Raw genomic sequence first — 21,915 nt, forward strand, 5'->3', positions numbered from 1 at the left:
ACAATGAAGAACTATTTTAGCTGCTCTTGCATTTTGGAAAAAACATATTAAATTTACATCTAGGGAAATTCATTCTCCCTCTTCTCTTCCCCCTTTCCCTCCCTTTCCCGACCTTTCTCCTTTTTGTTTCAATAAATGTATCTGGGTGAGAGTTATTAAAACGGGTGGCTGGCTGAAATGTTGCTGCTGATCTGAGCCATGGGACGAAGGTTGGTCTTTCCTGTGTTCAGATGATGGGCCAGACTCTCTTACGGCACCTGTGGCTGTTGATTGGGGATGAGAACTGTGTGCCCAGGGACAGAGCTTCCTCCTGCTTCTTGTGGTGAGAACTGCAGGGACCTACCCTTGTGCTTGGTAGGATACATCCGAGGGTACTCGAGTTCTACAGAGCCTGGTTTTAGGATAGTCCCAGAGAGACAGTTATTTCTGAACTGAGGAAAAAAAAAAACCTCTAACCATGAGCAGATACGTCTTACTCTGAATTCTAGTCCTGTTCAAAAGAAATAGCTAGCTTTCACCTGTGTCTTGAGACCTTTGCTCAGAACTGCTTGGTAAGAGAGCTTGTCATTATAGCTCAATTCTGGCTTACCATTTTTAGATTGGAAATAGGATAACTACATTTGAAGCCTGGAAATACAGCTTTTGACCTACTTGTCTTACTGTGATAGGGATGCAATGAAGGGGTGTGGAATTAAAAGGGGACCATTTGTATTACATATCATCATTATATGTCTTTCTTAATGAAACTCTGAATGACATTAAATGAAAGCCTGGATCAAAGAGCAGATGTAAAAGGAGAGAGGAAAGAGGAAATGAGGAGCAGTGTCCAAGAATACACTGCATGAAGGAGTTGACATGCCACAGGTTCCAAAAGGTGTCACATGCACATACTGTATATACACACATGCATAATTTATAGTTTCTTTAGAAATAGACAAATGTACAAAGAAAAAAATGTTAGAAAAGGAATATTTCTAACACCCAATATAATTGGAAAATTAGTTAATGTATTTTTGTCTTTTTACCCTCATCTTTTAGTTAACATAATTGTGATTCTCCTCTATTTTATATCTTGGTTCCTATAAAATAAATTATAAAGTGATAATGAGCATTTCATGTGTCTCTATAACTACTTCATATGCATCATTATAAATCCATTTTAAGAATTCATAGATTGAATAATCTATAATTCATTTAACTATTTCCCATATTTGGGGTATGTGATTTCTGTCTTTGTCTAGCTGTCTTTCACATTTTTATTTTTTCCCTCCACTATCTCTGTGTCTCTTTCTCTTCTCTCTGTGATTTTAATCTCTCTTCCCTTCCTCCTCATTTTAGTAGGAATTCCATCTATGCCAAAACTTTGAGACTTAGTTGGAGGTTTGAGATAGGTGACAGCTCTTGCCTCAGAGATAATTATATCCATTAATTTGGAACTTTAGGAGTCTCTGAGGAAAATAAAGTATGATAGCAACCTTCCTTCAAAAGTAGACTTTAAGTCATGTCTACGTGTATGCATGTTGTTTGTGTATATGTGTCTATATGTGTGCTTGTATATATATGTGCTTGTGTGTGCGTACATGTACATTTGTGTATGTGTATATATGTGCAGCTATGTATGTATAAGCCTCTACAAGTGTATGTGCATGTATGTCTTTGCATGTGTGTATGCATATGTTTGTCTGTACACACATGTGATAGATGAGGGGTATGGGTACGTTGGACAGTCCAGCAGCTAGGCTTCAGAAGGAGATGAGTTGCTCCATCAAATAGAATTCCTAAAAAGTATTCTCATTTCAATGTGGTCTCAATTATGGATTTGATGGGACAGCTGATGGGGGCACCTTTTTCAAGTAGATGCTCTGATACTCAGGTACTTTGACAGGAAGGGCCATGTGTGCAAACTGAAGGACCTTATGGGTAATTAATTGCTAACCCAAGTAAAACCCAAGGATCCCTGCTGTGTAACCCTACACTGCACATAACCAAGAAGGAGAGCATCCACTTCCTCATTGCAAGAAGCTACTGATGTTCCCATCACCATGAAGATCAGGGCAGGTGGGCATGGTGGGCGGGCAAGGCTGCAGCTCAGGGTGGCTGAGGCCACTGAAGAAGTAAAGACAGAGGCCCCAAAGGGTGGCAGTCCATGGTGATTAGGAAGCGAGTGTGAGATACATTAAAGCTCATTTAGAAGTGCTCAGAATCAGCATGTTTAGGCATCAGGATTCAGATATTAAAGTGAATGTACACTCACTGCTAGAATTAGGGAGATTTAGGTCACATGGCTAAAGCCATAGAAATGATTCTTTGTTCATAACTGCCCCTCCCCCACATTTCCATTTATATTCTTAAAGATAATTTCACAGATAATGAATTCTTAGGTTTTTCAGCTTGGTTTTGCCCAAAAGCAAATCCTGAGATGAGAATTTGGGTGCAGGAAGTTTATCTGGAAGGTGATCCCAGGATGCCCAAGTGATGAACTGGGAAAATGAGATGGAGATATAGCAAAGCCAATAAGGCTGCTTAGTGAATAGGTTATACCTGTGGGCAACTGGGGTTCAATCCCACTGGGGGCCTCCTAGAACCTATGTGCATCACACTCAAAATAAGCATTCAGAGACTGACAGCCAGAGGCAGTGTCCATCTAGTGCACTGACTCCCCCATTTCTCCAGGAAATGCCAGTTTGCCCCTGAGAAGAGAGATAGGAAGAGAAATGTTGGCATGAGGTGTAAAATTGTCAACAGACTGAAAACCGTATACTTTCAGGGCCAAAGCACTCAATGGGCCAAGGGGTGAGGGATGGGGCATCAGAAGTGCCTGCTCCACTGGGTTTACCAGGTCTCTACTGTGTTACACTGCTCCTGTGTATATGTTCCACATATTTAGGACTGTTATCCCTGTGCTTTCTTCCATCCAGGAATCCCAAGGTTCCCAGAAATTGGAGATAAACTATGCCTCTGAAACCTTTCCCAATCTGTGTCGTAGTTTCTCTTAAGCAATGAAAGCATGGAACGTCAGCTGAGATATCTGCTTCTTGAAGAAGAAGAAATATTATGACAAAAACAGCCTTGAAATGTGGAAAAGAAATGTGCTCTGACAGGCAGCCTGATTCTGAGGGTGCCTAATTGACTTAGTGTGTTGGCTCATGGCTTTGAAAATTTCCTTTGTTTGCACTCCAAACTCAAGTTGGCTGATGTCCATACGTATTTCTTTGCATATCATTTGTTTTATTTTCCAGTTCTCTCTCATTCTACTTGTAATAAATCAACCAAGAAACATCTTGACCTCTCTTCCATCCTATCTTTACTTATCCCTTCTTGGTTAAGAACAAAAAAAAAGGAGGAAAGAAAGCAGGTTTACACTTCTTGACCAACTATTCATAACTCAGCAGAAAAAAGTTTGGCTTCCACCTCCACCACTTCACTAAAGATGTTCTCATCTTCACCAAACACATATTGTCGAGTCTAGTTCTATTGACCTAATTTCTCTGCTAGGAATCAAGACTGTTACCACCAAATCAACACCTCTAACTATACAAACCACAGACCTCAAGTTAAAAGCTAAATTCATCTCCCAACCCTGCCACACCTCATTATCCTGCCCCAAATTTGCTCCTTCTGTTTTATATTGTTTTTATCTTGGTATTTAGCATCACATCTACTTACTGCCTAAGCAAAATTTTATAGTCATTTTAGACTATTCCTTATCACTTATTTTTCTTTTCTAATCAGCCTTATAGATTCTACTTCCTGAATTAAATCTGTTTCCAAGGCTATGCAATAAGATATGAAAGAATATTTTTCTGACTCTAAATATATTTAATCCTTTGATATCCTAATCTCTCTCAAAATATTCTTAACTTTCCCCCAATATTTCCAGTTGGTATCTCATATTTCTTCCAAGAACTTTGCATGCTTTGAGATCTGTTATTAGTCTCTTTTCCTTGTATCTTCAATTACCTCTGATATTAACAGCACATGTGCTGCCAGTATATCAGAGAAGTTCCCATAGCCACCGCTGCTGCTTTATAAAAGTGTGGCTTGCAGGGCGGGCCATGGTGGCTCAGTGGCAGAGTTCTTGACTGCCATGCTGGAGACCTAGGTTCAGTTCTCTCTGTCCAAGCGGAAAAAAAAAAGTGGCTTGCTACCTTGAATGTTCATATTATTTGCATTAAGGCTATAGAAACCCCAAACCAAATATTACCAAGAATGCTGAAGCCTGATGTTGAGGGCATGGGAGGTAGCAGAACTACTGGTCACTAGTGCCACCAATGCAGCTGCCACTGTCCATTACTGCCATGGATACCTGATACTTGTTCCAGCAGAGTCTCCCAAGTTCTTTTTTCTCATGATGTTCCCTGATCATTTGTTTATTTAGACCCTGGGCAGAGTTATGGCACTCAGTCTCTCAGTCAAGTTCAGATATATCTGAATCCTGGGACAAGTAGAAGTTAGATTTAAGGTTGGACCTCCACCATGTTCTGGCTCCAGTAAAATATTTGAAATTTCTCAAACAGCCTCATCTGAGAATTTCAACTTGCAATCGTAGGCATGTGAAATATTTTTTACTTAAGCCAGAGTTGAGAGTCTTCACTTACTATAGTGAGACATCCAGGCCCTTCATTCACCTCTGTAATCTTATTTGGAGGAGCAGCGTGAGGAAGACACTATGCATATCTTCCATCCTTTGCACATGGGGTGGCTTGGCTGCTTAGGCTATCACTAATTGTTTACCAATTATTTTATGGTCCATTGATGCTGGCATTCCCTGAGAGATCAGACATGATAAACTCCATTTCCTGAATGATTGAACTCTTCCTCTCCTCACCTTTTATTCATCAGAAGCCCAAGGGTGAGGTGACTACAATCCCTAGTGGTGCATTTGCTGGATCCATTCTGAATGATGCCACACTGAGTTCTAAGGCCTTCTTCCTCCTGGTGAGCAGCTGTCTGTTAGTCACTGATAATCCTCCTGCTGTCTCCCAGAAGGTCATCATGGCCAACCTTGCTCCTGCCAGATGTGTGACTCTGCTTGTCCACTGCATGGCTGCCCACATTGCTTCACTGAGGCCCACAGAGCAGATATCTTCATCCATGTGTCCTATGAAGAAGAAGAGGAAGATGTACCTGCTCTTCTATCTGTGCTTAGGGGCTAGGCCAGGGGAAAATTTCAGTAATTAGTACCTAGTGGTTCTCCCAACCCATTGCTACTTACCATGTTAGGCCTGTTAGCCTTGAACCAAAGTTATACCATGACTTTCTACACATCCAGGGCAAGCTCTTTATTGTAGGGCATTCCTTGATTTTTCATGTAAATAGAACTCTGAGGAGTCTATTTCACTAGTTTTCTTGATATGTCCATTCATTCTGTGGTCATAAGGTTTAAGTTTAAATAAGATTTCTGATATATCAATTTTGCCTGTATATCTTTCCTTTATTACCTTTCAAGTATCACTCCTAAAATCCAATGCCAATTGCTAGAGCATAAAATCTCTGACTTGACAGTCCTGAGTTAAAATCCCAACCCAGCCACTTAATATTTATGTCTATCTTTACCTGCTACCTACCATCCTCTCTTACCCTATGTTAACTCATCTTTAAAATACAAATATTGATAGTACATGCCTTGTAAGGTCAAAGTGAGGACTGAATGAGCTAATGCATGAAAAGCACTGAGAACAGAACTGAGCATGTAGGGTGTGCTCCATAAAAGTTAGCTGCTATTATTCTTGTATCTTTTGCTTAGATTATTGAAGAATTGCCCAGTCTTTATTTGGAACTTTTCCAGTCTCCCCACTGCTGTCAGAGTACTCTTTCTAAAACTTAAATGTGATTGTGTGACTTCCCTACTTCAAACCCACAACTGATCTTCCTGGTTTTCATGTTAACAGACCCCTGACCCTGATATGTAAAGCCTATTATAATTTCTTCCTGTCTCTTTAACCTTGTCTTCTTCCACTCTTTCCCAAACTTCCATTGCCCTTAGCATCAACAAATACTTTCAGTTCTCTGAAAGCAGCATATACTCTTTTATGTCTCCTTGATGTTGTACACATATTGAATCCTATTCATAGAATATTTTTCTTTCCATTTTCCTCTAATTTCTACTCATTTTTCAAAAGCATTATAGCATTATAGTCTTTCCCCAAACCCAGCAATTGGTCTGCTTCTCCAGGACCTTGTACACTGTTCCATCCTAGCACTGGCCATGCAGTGCTCTGATTATCTTTCCTATCTGCTGGACCTTTTAAATTGAAATCTCTCCGAGGGCAAAAACACAGATGTTATCATGCATCCTCTATGCTTATAGTCTGTCTGGGAAATAGTAGTTACTTGATGTTTGTTGAACAAATGTCTGGCTAAGGAAGTGAGCGGATGAATAACCAAGGGATGAGTGGGAGGAGAGACTTAGTGACAGCCAGAGGAAGGGCCAAAGATATTCTCTTCCATACTTGGATTTAATTTTGCACTGCTAGGAGAGTAGCGGACATCTTGGAGGTGTTGGGCTCCAGGGAGGACGTGGAAGGAGGAGCTTACTTGGGACTCTCAAATCTTGCTGGGAAAAATTTATATTTGGGCTGAATTGTGAAATATCTTTAATAGCCTGGGATTGTCCTTTCTTCCTGCCCCCCTTACCCCTGGTGGTAGAAAACAGTTGGGTTACTTATTTGTACTCAAACCCCTCCTTACAGCAGATTTCAAATACTCCATGTTGATATTTCAATGATTTTATTCTAGCCTATAAGCTTCTCAGGATCATAAATTCTCTCCCTTTTTTTGTTCTCCATTACAAATAGATGACTCTGAGGACAGAACACATTTTTATATCTTTCAAACGACAGCCACATTACATTATATAGTGGTATTATGTAATTAGGAAGAATGACTGAAGTGTGAAGTGACTCCTGCTCTTCCGGAGGGTTCTTTTGCTTCAGGGGTACATCTCCTTACCAGGCATAAGTTCTTCCTTGTCTGCTTACCTAGCACCTTGTATTTTCCCTTTGTAATACTTATTTTAATGAAAATAGTAAATTTGTTGTCATATATATTATTGGTGCATCTCCCCTATTACAAATAAAGTTCTATGAGGCCAGGGATAGTATCTGCTTTGTCTCATTTGTTTTTAGTGCTGAAATTTTGAGTATGAAGCTGAATGTTAAATAATGAACATGGTTACAACTTCATGGAGCTCCTCAACATCACATGCTGTCTAGACCAACTCAGAAAATCCAAGACATATGATCACTGTAGGTATGAGAAGCCAGTAGAGTGGGTAATTCTCACTCCTGCAAAAAACAAGAGGTACTACTGAAATCCCAGCTAAATGCCTAATGCATATTCCCAATGATGTGGTGCTTTGAAGTATCATAATAGTTAGTACTCTATTTTCTATAAGAGTTCCTTCCATTTGCTCATTTGGATACCCAGCTACCATGATAATCACGGTGTTTCTGAAGTCTCAAAAAATGAATGCACGAAAGAATTTTAGGATAATAACTCAACTATAAATTGGAATTGTCTGTATAATGCCTTCTGAATCCAAGATGCTTTATTTTTAATTTAATGTGATAATGTGATAATATTCCCCCCCCCCCAAAAAAAAGACTTCAAATTCACATTTGTGTGAAGGCTGTTATTGTTTTTATTCCAACAAGATTTTCTTGAAGGGCATAGTTAGCAAAAATGCAAATCAGAGCCAGAGACTATGTTATTCCGTAGGTAGGAGATTTGTCTCTATCAAGTAAGTGTGCTTTAAAGTCTTTATGAAGGCAGAATTTTCCATGGTCATATTTGACCTAATGACCACATTATTTAAAAAAATTAAAGAATCCTCCAATAATAAAAAAAAAATTTCCTACATAGCAATATTATCCAAAATGACTTAAACAACTTTATTCCCTGACCATAAATGTAATGTAGTATTTCACAATCTCTGCTGCTAAAATTCAATTATTGAATTTTTAATAAAGTACATCATCAGTAAATTGAAAAAATGGTTTAAGGCAGAAAAATTTTGAAAGAACATCACAAACATTAAAAACCATAAAATTGTAAACATTTGAAGCTTATAAACAGGACTTTATAGGAAGTCAATTTGGCTTCTTGCACTTTTCTTTTTAGAATTGGGACATTTGGTGCTAGTTTTAGTAATTAATCATAAAAAAGAAATATCTGAAATTAATGTTATTTGCACTGGAGTAATTTATGCTGATATTGTCCGTACTAAATTAAAAATAAAGCATCTTAGATTCAAAAGGCAATATACAGACAATTTCCAATTTATAATTGAGTTATTATCCTAAAATTCTTTTGTGTATTCATTTTTTGAGACTTCAGAAACACCATGATTATCATGGTAGCTGGGTCTCCAGATGAGCAAATGGAAGGAACTTTTACAGAAAATAGAGTACTAACTATTATGATACTTCAAAGTACCACATTATTGGGAATATGCATTAGGCATTTAGCTGGGATTTCAGTAGTACCTCTTGTTTTTTGCAGGAGTGAGAATCACCCACTCTACTGGCTTCTCATACCTACAGTGACCATATGTCTTGGGTTTTCTGAGTTGGTCTAGACAGTATGTGATGTTGAGGATCTCCATAAAGTTGTAACCATGTTCATTTAACATTCAGCTTCATACTCAAAATTTCAGCACTAAAAACAAGAGAGACAAAGCAGACATTATCCCTGGCCTCATAGAACTTTATGTGTAATAGGGGAGATGCACCATTAATATATATGACAACAAATTTATTATTTTCATTAAAATAAGTATTACAAAGGTAAAGTACAAGGTGCTAGGTAAACAGTCAAGGAAGAACTTATGCCTGGTTAGGAGTTGTACCCATGAAGCAAAAGAACCCTCAGGAAGAGCAGAAGTTAGCCAGGCCATTGGCTGGGGGAAGTAGCGTTGTTGAGGACCTGAAGTAGAAAGGAGTTCCTGGATGAAAGCAGAAATGGAAGAATGTTCACTGATTACTTCAGTCCCTGGGCATGGCCCACAGCAGTGATTTCTGATGGTGGTAACTCCATGTAGCCACTTGCATTGGCAGCTCTTACATAGCTACCAGTCAGGGATAGCTTCATGGGGGTATCCCTGTGCAAAGGACCCCAAACTCAGAAGAGCCCCAAGTTTAGTTTAAAGCTCTGCTGTTGCCATCATGAAATTGGAACAAGGGACTCTGCCTTTTTATTTTGTACTGGGTCCTGCAAATTATGTAGCTGGTCCTGCTGCCAACCTTTTACTTCCTTGAAAGACCCTGGGAACTCTATGACCAATAAGGGTGCTGTTATCCCTCATTTGGCACTGTATCTCCTGGTGCGTACCTGGATACTTGCGAAGTCTAGTGGTAGTATGTGGGCTGCACAACATTTGGGGAACTTCTTTAAAAGTATCTTAATGGTTCAGTAGGAAAGTACAGCATGTTTTGGCACTGATTGTTCCCGTTTCTCATAACTTGACTCTTGCTAGCTCTTAAGGTGATGCTGTCTGTGAAGTTCAGTGAAGACCATAACTCTTAGAGGACTAATGAAATCACTTAACCTTTCTGAGTCTCAGTCTGTGTACTGGGAAATGGAGTGTCCTTTATGTATCATAGCACCACAGGGCAAAAATAGGAAAGGACATTTGAGGTACTACCCAAATATGAACATTATGGCTATTAGCTTACATTATCATTACTCTAGCCCCCATAGGTGATTGCCATTGTGTGAATCATAATAGATACTCAATAAGCGTTGGATAAATGATTGGATTATTTATTGACTCAATAAATGAATGAATGGGGTAATCTGAAATATGAATAAAAATTATTATTGCAAAAATTTACTCTACTACTAGTGTTCATCAAAGATTTGGAAGACTGAATGGTGGTCTCTTTTTTATTTTATTTTTATTTTTTACATGGGCAGGCATTGGGAATCGACCCTGGGTCTGCAGCATGCCAGGCAAAAATTCTGCCACTGAGCCACCATTGCACTGCCCAGTGGTCTCTTTTTTACTTCTCATTTTTACTTATCTAGGTCTAGTAGTTGCCTGGTTCCATTTCCTGAGTTTGATGAATGAGGAACAAGTGTCCTAGCATGCAATATAAACACATTCTGATTTTCCTTCTATTGGACCTCAACAGTCCTACAAAACAACCTGCATGTAAAGAAGATATAAACACGAGATCATCTGTTATCATGAAATTTCTTGCTGCTGTAAATAAAAGTAGTTAAAGAAAACTCTTGTTCAATTTATCAAGCACTTTAACAATGTCCAATCTAAAACTGTCAAACCACATAAGTCACAAGCAGAATGGCTGTTATTTTACAGTTATTTATGATTCTATTGTTATAACCTATTGTTTATGTCCTGAATTACTAGCCTGAGTTTGAAAACAAATATTATAACAAAAATCTGGATATATACCAGTATCATCCAAAGTGGGAGCAGGATAGAGTGGCATTTGATTGAAAATGATTTATTCACTTCGCTTAAGGCTATGAATGAAATGAAAGATTTAGATAAATATAAATATCCTTTTCAGAGCATCATTTGGATTATAGTGTATAAACTTTTGGTGTTGACTAATCTTTTGGCATTTATCTACAATATGTACACATATTTTGATATTACTATTAACATTGTACAGTCTTAATTTACCTAAACAGTTTGGGATTGAAATAGAGAACTCTATTCTACTAATAATGCTTCCAAATGTATTTATATTCATTACTTATTAAAATAAACCTTAAGGAATGTGTTACTTTTGGAATGTTCCCAATGTCATTGGCTTATATTTTGCATTTTCTCCAATTTCTAAATCTACCAAGTTGCAGTTGTTTACTTCCCTGACTCTTAAGTGGATGGGAGAACTGAACAGATGGACCAGTTTGGTGGGACTTACAATTCTAAAACTGAAGGAACCCATGTGAATAAATGGCTCTGTATAAGTAAATTCAAAATTATAGGTTCAAGTCAGGAAAATCATTTGGTCATTATTTTTATAATCGTTCATTAAAGAATTATTTTCATGACATTTCTCATAACATTTTCCTTTTAAGTAACCAGTTTCTTTAGTAAATTGAAAATATAACTTTGTTCAATTTATAAAGCAGTTTTTGGAATTGATCTATCTTATGATTTGGAGGGGGAGCATTAACTAGACTCAACTGAAGGAAAAGACTATATCTTACTGATTTTTATCTTCTTTATAGTCCTCAATATATGCTTAATACATAAGAAACTCAGTTGAATTGATTGTTTTTTAAAATGAAATACTTTATCAACAGGTGAGTCAAGAAAAAAGATAACTGGAGTTTACTGTTTAGATAGTGAAAATTTATTCTGGTATAAGCAGACAAAATATTCTCATGTAGGATTTAGCAATAATTGATCTGCCCTGTTTTAATTTAATTGCTGCCACAGCACATTGGTATTAATTTTATTCCTTCATTATGTTACTAATTTCATTTGGTTACTCAGAGTCATTTGGGTTACTGGTTATTCTCTCTTGTTAGAACAGAAGCTGCTTGAGGACAGAGATTGTCTTTGACCTTTTCTTTGATTTCTGCCATACTAAACCCAGTACTTAGCCAATAGCATGTTTGTTAAATTGGATTGACCTTCCCTTTCCATATTTTTGCATAGAGCTCATATATCTAAGGAAACTTATATTGTGTATCTCTTTAATTATCTAGGGTATAACTTCAGGTATGATAAGTCTTGTAATAATTAATCCCCAGGTATTCTATAGTGAAATTTTGGCTATATAATCCAGTACAGTTAACTGTTGTATGAATTACTGACGCTCTTTAAGACTGATACTCCTGTTTCTTGATATCAGAGTAAAGGTATCCTTTTGTTGTGGCTCATTTCAAATGAAAAATTTTTGACACCACATGCTCATTAAATTTCATTTTTGAAAACAGGTATTTAAGATATATTATTAGATAATGTGTAAAAAAAATGAACCGTTAGAGTTTCATGGACAGAATTCTTAGCATCATGGAGAGTCATAAATGAGACAATCAACCCCATGCTATGCTGAACCTGATTTCCCCTCTTATGTGTATTCCACCCTCTATTCCAAATAGAGAAGAACAAGGAACAGTTAAGTTTTCTTTCAGAAGGGCAGACATTACATGTTGAGTGGAAGAGGTAAGGGCTGTTAGCTACAATTAAGATTCTAGATTATTCACTAAATTTCTGCACCCATTATTCATTGAAGACTGAAAGCTAATTAAGGATTTAAAAAATGAAGAGGGCATCACGTGAACCAGTCCACTCCAGTTGTAAATGTGGCCTCAGATTTCAGAGAAATAATAATATAAGGTATAATGAATAGAATCATGGCTTTGAGTCCCAGGTATTTTACTGCAGAAAATACTCAGTATCGTTAAGCCTTAGTTCTCCCTTAAAATAAAATTTTCCTCATAAGTACTTAACACATGAGAAAATTGACAGTTTTTTGATAGGGAACTCCATTGTATTCATTATTATATTATTGTTATATTTTGCTCTTCTGAAGAACCCACCTAGTTACATAGAGTTTGTTCATCTCATTGGAGTTCATTAAAATCATTGCAGTTGGAAAAAAATGGTAGAGTGATAACTCATGTGATCAAAGCATCTTGAAGTTCCTTTAATTCCAAACACTTAATTTAGCACTGAGCAAAATGAAGCTAAACATTCATCAACGACTTGTGTGAGGTCATTTGATTAAAGATTGTAAAACTGGAACAATAGCTCAATATGTCTCTTTTATTGCACTCTTAGAACTTTGACTACTATATTGCCCCACTGCTTTCCCTTACCCTGATCAAGAGTTGACGTTAGACACTTTACCCAGAGAATGATTGTAGGGGTGGGGATAGAAGTCAGGGTGGAGACGGAGGTTATTAGAATGGCCAAAAGCATTTCTACAACATATATTACAATGCCCTGGCCTCTTACTCTAGGGCCCCCAGTAGAGACACCTCCCGCCCACCACCACACACAGAAAATTCAGATATACCTTCAGGGTGAAGGAGAAATTGTATGATTTTTTAAAGTTCCTGGGTAATTCTGATATGAACTCCCTGCCCAAGATTGAGAACACTGCTCCAGGCAAATACCATATTATTGTGGACTTAAAAATAAAAGCCTTGGTTAAGAAATGAGTTTCAATTCATGACAAGGGTATGATTATTCTAGGGGGGTTAATTCTATAGCCATACTTTTTTTATCTACCTATTTGAGAGGGTTGGGTTGTGACATTAGAAAATCTGTGAATAATAATTAAATGTTGATGTTTAAAAACAAAATATTCATGAACCTTCAAGGTTAGCATGCTCCATTAAACAGAAAGTTTTACTAATCACTTGGAGACCATTGTACTCTTTCCTGGGTGGTGTTGCTGCTTCTACCACTAGGGAAGAGTCTTGAAAGCAGCTCATCTTGCACTTCCTGTATCCTGGGTTAGAGTTTCCCCAAGGCACTCCAGTAACTTCTTAATAACCTTTAGTGAAGAGTTTTGAGCCAAAATTATATGAAAATCACAGCCTGCCCCCAGAAATAAGTAGGTCCTTCACCTGTGTGGGCCTTAGCAAGGGCCCATCAGCCTGCTACCTTCTCATGACACCAAACCTCCAAGAGTGCCTGAGACTTCAAACAGTCACAACCTCAAAGTCCCTGCATCCAGTTCAGAAACTTGAGGCCATTTAATCCCGCTGCTCATTTGCACCACTCAAAATGCAGCTGATCTGTTTTTCTCTTTTGCACTCACTGCTTCCTTTCCCACAGTAATTTACCTATTCATCTCTTCTTTGCATTATAAACAACCTTTAAAATACTCTCAGACTTTTGAGAGAATCCTTCTCCTACCTCCTCTTTGCTTCAAATTGAATGTGATGACACACCCCGAGAGCAACCCCAAGTCAGGGCTGCCCATGTGGTCCCCCCTACCCAAAGCACACAGGCCTTGGAGGTCAGGACAGCTTCTCATGGCTCCCCAGTGCTTTCCCCTCCTGCATTCTACTGTACGAGTTCCTCCTGTTTTGCCCCTCATGCCACCAAATCATTCATTCTATTCCTTGGCTTGTCACGGTAATATTCACATATTCTTGGTGAATTGGCACCCAGCTAATAGCCTCTCTTCCTCCACTTATATTTTTAGCATGTAAATTCCTTTTACAAAGACCAAGACTTATCAGGTATAATGAACACTTTTCAGTCTTATTTGCCCCCCCTGAGATATGTACCACCTCACCCAGGGGCCAAGACCCCTTCTCCCCCTTGGGTGTAGGTAGGGGACGAATGATGTCTACAGGCTCTGTTTTGCCATCTCTCAACCGTACGAAGAAATGTCTATAACATAAAAATAGTTACTACATTTTACGACTTAATTCCACTTTATTCTTGTAAGGATTATGGGAAGTGTGGAAGGAATGTAATCACATGTTAAAGGAAAGAAAAGGGGGCAGAAATAGAATAAATAATCCACCCAGAGTTATATGAGAAGGTGGCAGAGCCAAGATTCACACAGGATCCCCTTCTGAGTCTCCTTTCACTGTGCCATGCATTAGTGAAAGATCACGAGGATGTAGAAAATGCCCTCATAGATGGATTTTAAATTTAAAATCTTATTTGAATTGCCATTCAGTAGATACAATGGAAGCAACTATTAAAGTAGAAATGCTGAGACAGATTTCCTATATGATTGTGCACTCAGAATATTGTTTCAGAGCTTATTTAAATGAACTTAGATTGGGTGACTTGACTTTCCATCTGCAGTTTCTTTGCATTTTGATATGAAAGAACTACCCTGTGAAACTTGCAATTAAAAGAAAGCAGAATAATAATTTTTATGGAAACTCTGTAGCAGAAGAGTCTTAATGGTAGGTAATAAAATGTTGAATGAGATATATTTTAATTAGATAATAATACCAAGCTTTGTTTATTAACTACTCTGAAGGTCCTAATGAGCTGTGAATTTCTGAGGGCTCTTTGGCAGGGAAATGAGAACATTTAACAATTTCCCAAACTAATCTCATTATGGAGAAGTCGGCCTTGCACACACTTATTTAAAAATGAAGGAGAAATGGAAAAATTAGCTGGCTCTTCACAATACATCTTGAATATAACTTCCTTTGATGTCAAGGATTCTTTATATTTCTGTAAAATATTATTTTTATACCTAAAATCTAACAAGCCAAGTCTCTCTCTCTCTCTCTTTTTTTTTTTTTTACATGAACAGGCACCACGAATCAAACCTGGGTCTCCAGCATGGCAGGCGAGAACTCTGCCTACTGAGACTCCATGGTCCACCCAAGCCAAGTCTCTTGATTGAGGAGGAACATATTCAAATGGAATCACCTTTTAGAAAGTTTTCAAAAAGATTTTCTGAGTTTGAGTCTCTTCTCAAATCTCAGTTTTCATGTTACTTAGAAGGGAGCTGCAGCTAAGATGCCATTCCCTATATTTTGGGGAGCTATGGTAGTAGCTCCATCATTCCTACCGCCAACTCATGCTACTCAAATAGGAGTTTACCAGAACTCTGTAAGTCAAGGAACTAATTACTGCAGAAATAAGATCTCAACAAGGTCAGCCTGGATCTGAAGTCCTTGACCTTTCAGCCACATGAACCAAACTAACAAGTTCATCCTGAATATTCTGTATTACAACACTATTACCAAAATGAATTCTTCAAGCATAGTTTCATTGGTGTGTCCTCAAAATGTTCTGTTCTGGGAAGATTAATTTTCTGAAATTATGAAAGGCAAATAAATAGCCATTTATTCTCTTGCTGCGTGGACTGTTGACATTTACCTTTGTGTAAAGATTTTTCTCTCCTAGAATGTCGCAGATAGGGATGGCATTGAAAAACCCGTGTATTTCGAACTTCTTTTAGCTGAATATTATCTCTGAGAAATCACATTTTATAAAAAACTATTTCCTACTATTCCCATGTTTAAGCTTTCCCTTTGCTAGCAATGACAAAAAGTAATTTTGGTAGAAATAAAAATACGTTAACTGGAAATCTTAAAAGTATGATTTCATGGTTACAAGGCATATACAATAAAATGGTTTTGTGATATTTGTGGCTCATCCACTTAATAGGGCCAAACTGGATTTAACCATTGTATTTATCCTGCCAAAAGTGTATAGAGATCCCTTAATTGTCTAGTCTTCAACTTTTATATTTTATTTATCATTTGCTTTAATAATATTCAGGAGTTTCAACTGGGATAATTAGCCATGTTCTGCTAATATTTTATGATTGGAAAAATCACTGAAAGACAGACTCCTCATGGAATATCACTCTAGAAGCAGTTGCCAAGATAAAAGAGGAAAACATGAAGCTAAATATACCCATAAGCACATCTTAATATTGTTAGCCTATGGGACAAGTCCAGACTGAATTTTAATTTTGCCTCAAGCAGCAGTGGTATTATTATTAGCTTCTAACCTGTTACCACAATTTTTTGCTTATATAAAGTTTAATTATGTTGAAAGCTACCACTTTCTACTTCCTTTTATTTGTTATAGATAGTCTATTTGTACTGAATCAGGATTTTAAGAAGCTAAGATAGAATAAAATTTCTAACGTTATAGGGAAGCCAATGTTAAAGATGTTCATGATATACTAGTAGATTATTTGCTCCTGAAAGAGATTTACTCTAGAGGATATAGCAACTAAATACTAAGTCTGCAGCATCTGCCCCAGGCTTCCTGTTAATACTTCATATTGACATCTGTCCCTTCCCGTCATTCCATATTGCCCTAATTTATCATCAACACGGCTCTAGGGTGCAATTCAACCTATGTTAAGGTTAATTCTGTTATTTTTCTTGCAAGGCCATAAAAATCTTATGCCAGTTTACTTTGTTAAATGGCAGGTCTAGGTTTTTCAAACTAATAGCTGATTTTAGAACAAGCATGGACAGTAATGTCCTAGGAAACTGCAAAAATCGTTGATGCATTATTACCCTTTTTTTGGTGTGTTTGATATTTGCTGATACAGGAGAAAGGAGTTTGTTCTTTTCTTTTATGTAGTAACCACAAAGGGTCTAAGACTTCAATAACAAAATAACTTTAAAGTGCCTATTAAAACCCATATTACCCTGGCCCATTATTATTCTTTTTGAAGGATAGGGTAGTTTTATTTTTCCTACTCTCTAAGAGCTAGTAACTCATCTCAGCATATCCTGTTTTCTTTTGATTACCATTGTTTGAAAGCACCTTTATTGACACGCCATACAATCCATCTAACTTTTGCAATCAATCGCTCTCAGTATAATCAGAGTTGTGCATACGTCACCTAAATCAATTTTAGAACATTTTCATTGCTCCAAGAAGAAAAATTTCATACCCTTTATACCCCCCTATCATTGACAATTAGCATTGATGTGGTACCGTTGTTAAAATTAATGGAAGAATATTATAATACTACTGTTAACTAAAATCCATTGTTTGCATTAGGTGCATTTCCCCCCCCACATATCACCTTATTTTTAACACCTTGTAAAATTGACATACATTTGCTCTAGTTTGTGGAAAAACATTCTTATGTGTGTACAATTAACCACCTTCATTGTCCATACCAGGGTTCACTATATAAAACAGTCCCTTGTTTCATTCTCTAGCTTTCCTTCTAGTGACATAGATGACACTAAAGTTCCCCTTTCAACAATAATCATATGCACAATTCAGCAGTTAGTTAAACTCACAGTGAAGTGTTACCATCACCTCTATCCAATTCCAAATATTTACTATCAACCTTTTAAAAACTCGGCACAAATTAAATATCAGGTCTCCTTTCCCTGCCCTCATTTTATCTCCTGATAACCTATATTCTAGATACAAACTTCATGAGTTTACTTGTTATATTTAGTTCATATTAATGAGATCATACACTATTTGTCCTTTTGTGTCTGTCTTATTTCATTCAACACAGTCCTTGAGGTACATCCACGTTGTCATATGCAGCAGGACTTCATTTCTTTTTACACCTGAATAATACTCCATTGTATGTATATACCACATTTTGTTTACCCATTCATCAGTTGATGGACACTTGGGCTGTTTCTATCTTTTTGTGATTGTGAATAATGCCACTATGAACATCAGTGTGCAAACTTCTGCTCATGCCCCTGCTTTCAGTTCTTCTGAGTATATACCCAGCAGTGGGATTCATCATATGACAATTCTATATTTAGCTTCCTGAGGATCTGCCAAACTACCTTCCACAGTGGCTGTACCATTTCACATTCCTACCAGGAGTGAATAAGTGTTCTTATTTCTCTACATTCTCAGCAATGCTTATAGTTTTCCATTTGTTTAATAGGGGCAATTCTAGGAGGAGTGAAATGGTATCTCATTGTGGTCTCGATTTGCATTTCCCTAATGGCTAGTGATGTTGAACATCTTTTCATGTGCTTCTTCTGCCATTTATATATCCTCTTTGGAAAAATATCTGTTCAAGTCTTTTGCTCATTTAAAAAATTGGAATGTTAGTCTTTTTCTTGTGATTTATAAGATTTCTTTATTCTGGATATTACACCATTATCAGATATGTGGTTTTCAATTTTTTTTTGATTGAATAGGCTACATTTTCACCTTTTTGAAAAGTTCTTTTAAGCACAAAAGTATTTAATTCTGAGGAGGTCTCATTTATCTATTTGTTCTTTAATTGCTTATGCTTTGGGTATAAAGTCTAAAAAACCACCACCTACCAAAGATCTTGAAGATGATTCCCTACATATTCTTCTAAGAGTTTTATGGTTCTGGCTCTTATGTTTAGTTGTTTGATCATTATTGGATTAATTTTTGTATAAGGCATGAGATAGGGGCCCTCTTTCATTCTTTTGGATGTGGATATCCAGTCCTCCCAGCAGCATTTATTGAAGAGACTGTTCTGTCTCAGTTGAGTGGATGTGGCAGCCTACTCAAATAACAATTGACCATATAGGTGCAGGCTTATTTCTGAATTCTCAGTTCAGTTTCACTGATCAATATAGCTATCTTCATGCCAGTGCCATGCTATTTTTCCACTGTAGCTTTGTAATATGCTCTAAAGTCAAGAAGTGTGAGCCCTTCAACTCCACTTTTCTTTTTCAAGATGTGCCTGGCCATTTCCATTTCTACAGGAAATTTAGATTGAGATTACATTAATTATGTAAATTGATTTGGATAGTATAGTATTACAATCTCAACAATATTTTGTCTTCCAGTCTATGAACACAGAATATCTTCTTTCATTTATTTAGGTTCTATGATTTTATTTAGCGATGTTTTGTAGTTTTTGCAATACAGATCCTTACATTCTTAGATAAATTTATTCCTAGATATTTGATTATTTTAGATGGTATTATAAATGGAATTTTTTCTTGATTTTCCTTCCAATTGCTCATTACAAGTGTATATAAACACTACTGATTTTTGCATGTTGATTGTGTATCCCACCACTTTGTTGATCTTTTTTATTAGCCCTAGTAGCTTTGTTAGAGATTTTTCAGGACTTTTGAAATATAGGATCATGTCATTTGTAAATAGTGAGTTTTACTTCTTTTCCAATTAGAAGACCTTTTATTTCTTGTCTAATTTCTCTGGCTAGAACTTCCAGTATAATGTTGAATAACAGTGGTGACAGTGGACATCCTTGCCTTCTTCCAGATCTTAGAGTAAAAGTTTTGTCTTTCCCTTTTCACTATGATGTTAGCTGTGGGTTTTTCATACATGTTCTTTATCATGTTAAGGAAGTTTTCTTCAATTCCTATATTTTAAAGTGTTTCTATCAAGAAAGGATGCCGGCTTTTGCAAAATGCCTTTTCTGTGTCAATGTTATGATCATGTTTTTTTTTTCCCCTTTATTTAATTGATTTAACTGATAAATTGATTAATTTTTTTTTTTGTATTGAACCACCCTTGCATACCTGGAATAAAGCTAACTTGATCATGGTGTATAATTCTTTTAATGTGGTGTTGGATTTGACTTACAATTATTTCATTGAAGATTTTTGCATATATATTCAACAGAGCAATTGTTCTCTAATTTTCTTTTCTTGTAGTAACTTTATCTGGCTTTTGTATTAAAGTGATGTTGACTTCATAGAATGACTTAGGTATTATTCCCTCTTCTTCAATTTTTAGAAAAATCTGAGCAGAATTGGTATTAATTCCTGTTGGAGTGACTGGTAGAACTTGCCTGTGAAGCCATCTGATCCTGGACTTTTCATTTTTGGTAGGTTTTTGATGACTGAATCAATCTCTAAACTTATGATTGGTTTGTTGAGATATTTCTTCTATAGTCAGTGTAGGTTGTTCATGTATTTCTAGGAAATTGTACATTTCATCTAAAATGTCTAATTTGATGTTCATAGTGTTCCCTTATGATCCTTTTTTATTTCTGTCAGTGAGTAGTCATAAAATTTCTGATTTTATTTGCTATCCTCTCTTTTTTTTTCTTTTTTAGTCCAGCTAAGGATTTATCAATTTATTGATCTTTTCAAAGAACCAACTTTTGTTTCGTTAATTCTCTATAGTGAATTTTTTTCTCAATTTCTTTTATTTCTCCTGTAATCTCTGTAATTTCTTTCCTTCTGCTTGCTTTGGAATTATTTTGCTGTTCTTTTTAAAGTTCTTCTAGGTGTGTAGTTAGGTCTTTGATTTTAGTTCTTTCTTCCTTCCCAATGAAGGCTATAAATTTATCTCTCAGTACTGCTTTCACTGAATTCCATAAGTTCTGATATATTACATGCTCCTTTTCATTCATTTCGAGATATTTACTGATTTCTCTTGAAATTTCTTCTTTGACCCATTGATTATTTAAGAGTCTTGTTTGACCTTCATATATTTGTGAATTTTCCAATTCTCTACCTGTTGTTGATTCCCAGCTTCATTCCAATATGGTCAAAGAAAGTGCTGTGTATAATTTCAACCTTTTAACATTTATTGAGACCTGTTTTATTTCCCAACATGTAGTCTATCCTTGAGAATTATCCCTGGGCACATGAGAAGAATGTGTAACTTGCTGTTTGGGGTACAATATTCAGTACAAATCTGTTAGGTCAAATTCACTTATCATATTTATTCAAGTTCTCTATTTCCTTATTGATCTTCTATCAAGATATTTTGTCTATTGATGAAAGTGGTGTTTGAAGTTTCCATATAGTATTGTAGAGAAATCTATTTTTCCCTTCATTTTTTTGTGTTTACCTCATGTATTTAGATTAAATCTATGATTTAATCATAAATCATAAATATTTATGATTGTTATTTCTTCTTGGGAGATTGCCCCTTATTTTAATATATAATGTCCTTCTTTATCTCTTATAACACTTTTGTATTTAAATTCTTTTTTGTCTGATACTAATACAGCTAATATAGCTCTCTTTTGGGTACTATTTACATGGAATATCTTTTTCCAGCCTTTCACTTTCAACCTATTTATATCTTTGCATCTGAGTCTCTTGTAGACAGCATATAGATGAATCACATTTTCTATCCATTTTGACAGTCTGAGTCTTTGATTGGGGAGTTTAATCCATTAACAGTCAGTGTTATTTCTGTAAAGTGAGTATTTCAATCATTTTTTCCTTTGACTTTTAGTGCCATGATTTGTTTCTGTCTCTCTTTTACCCTTTTAGTTATGCTTACTGATAATCTTCATTTCTATACTCTCCTCCAAGGCTTTGTCTCCTGTCTTTTCTTTTTAGCCTGCAGAACTACCTTTAATATTTCTTAAGGAGTTTTCCTGTTAAAAAAAAAGTTCTCTCAGCCTCTGTTTAATTTGTGAATATTTTAAACTTGCCATCATTTTTTAAGGAAAGTTTTGCCAGACAAAGTGGTCTTGGCTTGCAGTTTTTCTCTTTCAGTATCTTAAATATATTATACCACTACCTTCTCTCCTTCTAATGAGAAATCAGCACTTAGTCTTAATGAATGTC

Source organism: Tamandua tetradactyla, chromosome 5, assembly GCF_023851605.1.
Source record: "Tamandua tetradactyla isolate mTamTet1 chromosome 5, mTamTet1.pri, whole genome shotgun sequence".
In the NCBI taxonomy this organism is placed as follows: Eukaryota; Metazoa; Chordata; class Mammalia; order Pilosa; family Myrmecophagidae; genus Tamandua; species Tamandua tetradactyla.